Source organism: Crocodylus siamensis, chromosome 14 (genome assembly GCF_052110815.1).
Source record: "Crocodylus siamensis isolate JL-2025a chromosome 14, ASM5211081v1, whole genome shotgun sequence".
NCBI lineage: Eukaryota > Metazoa > Chordata > Crocodylia > Crocodylidae > Crocodylus > Crocodylus siamensis.
In genome coordinates this window covers 7,054,435-7,057,583 of record NC_143408.1, presented here as the reverse complement: position 1 = coordinate 7,057,583, position 3,149 = coordinate 7,054,435, and positions in this window count along the sequence as shown.

Sequence of the window (3,149 nt, the reverse complement as noted above, 5' to 3'; positions counted from 1 at the left end):
GGGCTCGGCGGCGGGGCGGGGCGGGGCCGGCCCCGCGCGGGGGCGGGGCGAGCCGGAGGAGGCGGGGCCGCGGCTGCAGATCGGGTGAGCCCGGCGCTGCGGCGGGCGCGGGGCATCCTGCTCCCTTGGGCCCCGACCCGCACCACCCTTCCCCCTGCCCACAGGGAGCCTCCCCTTTGGGCTGGAGAGACCCCCCCCCCTTTTCCCCCTCCCCCTGCGAAGAAGCCCCCCCCAAACATCATCCCACAGCAATCGGGGACACTCACCCCCCCCACCGCTGCAGAAAGCACCCGCTTTTCTGCCCCCGCCTCCATGCCACCCTGGGATTGCTGCACGGCAGGGGAAAACAGGCTTAAACCTCCCCCTTGCCCCCCCCCCCCGCGCACCGTGCAGCGCCACGCGCACTCGGGATCACTTCTGCACAGACTTTTCCTGTTGTCCTCGCTTCAGTGCTTGGTGGTTGTTTTGAAGCCCATAGCAGTGCTTTCCTAAGGAACCGAGCAGACTTTGCAAAAGTCATTCCTCCCACTCCCTGCAAAAGAATATGCATATCTATATTTTTCTTACCCTTTCATGCATGTGTGTGACACCTACTTCAGTAGCAAATGCAGGGCTGTGACCTGCCATGATTATTTCCTTGCCTCTCTTTACCAGCTCTCTTTTTATTATGCAAGGCCGTGTGTGTGTGTGGGGGGGGACATGGATGGACTTGCCTGTACCAGATCACTACATCTGGTATTCTGCCTACAGCAGCTGCCAGTACGTGGTGCTTCAGACTAAAGCAAGGCCCCTCATCCTAACACACACCCTGATTGTTTGGCTCCGGATGCAGGGATTGGGAGTGAACTGCTGCAGTAGGGGATTGTACCAGGAGAGGTTGTGGAGTCTCCATCCTTGGAGGTCTTTAAGACCCAGCTACGCAAAGCCTTGGCTGGGGTGATCTAATTGAGGATGGTCCTGCTTTGAGCAGGGGGTTGGACTTAAATTAACAAGGATTAAACGCCGTGGTGTGTACAAGCACCCGATGCAACCTGAAGTCCCTGCCAACCCCCATTTTCCATGTTTCTATGAACTCCTTGACCTAGATGGTGATTGCCTTGGTCCTTGAAGCGCAGCCTTTGCTCATCCTTTAGCAAGCATGAGACTGAAAGGGCACAGGCCGGGTTGGGTAGAAGTCTGTGGTTTCACAGCTCAGCTCTTGATTGTGGTTTTCCAGTAGAAGGGAAGGGACTTTATGGCTGGCACGGAAAAGGGGGGCACATTTAGGACTGCAGCTTTTTACAGCTATGTGACTAACTTGCGGACTTCACTGCCACAGGAGATTTCCCAAGACAAATAAACACTTTAAGATGAGGCCTGACGGAATAACACCGTCAAGCTACCTAGAATAAAACATTTCAACCCTCGTGCGTCAGGGGCTGCTCACCAGCAGGGGTCAGGAAGAAATTTCTCGTTGTATGCAGATGCAACCTGGTGGTAGCCGACAAGTGGCAGAGGAAGGAGGATCCGAAATACATCTGGGGGGCGCGTTTCTGACTTTCCTAGCAGCTCGTCCTGGATTCCTTCGGATCCCTGACGATCCTCCCCACCCTCCTGCTCGTTCCTGAGCAAGGCTAATGTTGTGTTTGGAGGTGACCTGGAAAGCAAACAGCTGCTCTTCCAACCAAGATTACGTCAAGTGCCCCAGCAAGCTAAAACGGGATTCACTCTTATTCCAAGGTACTGCCAGTACTGCAGGAGGAAGAGTGGCAACACACCCAGCCAATGAAACACAAGAAAGAAGCATTACATCATTGGGATGGGCTGCCATTGGCCCACTAGTAATCTGTGTGCATTGCTATCTTCGCTGTTTTTGTTTTATGTTGAATGTCTTGAGTGCTCTTTTTTTCGCCAACAACGAACAAACACGGCCCTTTGGCCTGGTTTCCTCTTGCCCTTGCAACCCGCAGAGTCATTTCTCCTTGCCAAGCTGAGGGCAAAACACAAGGAAGTGAGAACGGCAGGACTTTCCGCTCATTTTGGGCGGGGGTAAGTTGACTGCAGAAGGGGCAGAGCTAAGGGACAAACTGGTTTAATGGGGGCTAGAAGCCAAAGCCCCAGGAGGGAACAGGATGCGTGCTTCTCAGCTCCAAGAGGCCGCACGATCCCTGAGAGCAACGTGAACGCCGCGCAGCAGTCCTACCAAATTGCTGGAGTGTCAAGTGCAAAACAGGAGTGGTTCCCTGGCTCAACACACCCCCTTGATGACCCAGGTCAGCTCTGCCCCCAGATGTGGGACTGGCTGATGTGGGTGCGCCAGCATGATATTGCTCACCCTACAGCACATCACAAAGCCACTCTCACGGACCCAGAGGGACAACCTGCCATCTTCAGCCCCCTCTGTGCAAAAATGAAATTTATTTTCTACCTATGGGGACTTCTTACCATCGTGTACCATCCACACTTTTCCCAGAGCCTGACAAAGGGACTTTGATCCCGAAAGCTTGCAGAAAAAGACCGTTTTCCTGCCATTTTCCAGTTGGACTAATAAAAGGTATCATTTTGGAACCAAGAGTTCTAGCTTTTTTGTATGCAGCCCATCTAGGCATCCTTCCTAATTCTGTAACACAGGTGCCAGAAGCGACTGGCACCCCGAAACAGAGCCGAGTAATTTAAGCTGGCCCAGCCCCAGTTCCCACTTAGGTGCAAAGCTCCTAACCTTCCCTTATCAGCTGCTTCTCAAGACGCATGCACTGCTAGTGCAAGATCGAGACAGTGTCAAAAGCCTGTGAGTAAAGAACAGAAATATCCATTTGGGGAGTATTCACCACAATAGACTGCCCTCTTCCAGAATGAGCCCTTTGCCCTAGGGCAGTTCGGGCTGCTTACAGTATTTGCCCTCGGTGTGTGCGGGGTGCGTCAGTGAGCGTGAGCGGCGCTGGCGGCTGCCTGGTGGAGAATGCGGGTGTGTTACACCTATGATGTTGGGCTGAGCGAGGCGTATAGTTACTGGGGTGTGTGTTGAGTGGTTGGTCCCCATGAGAGTGGCTAGATCACTCCAGGACCAGACCAGCATCGTGGCAGATGCAGTGTCTGGACTGTCTTGTGGATCCCTGTGGCAAGAGAGTGGCCAGCCCAAAAGGCCCCCAGCAGGCGTGGGTCCCGGCCTC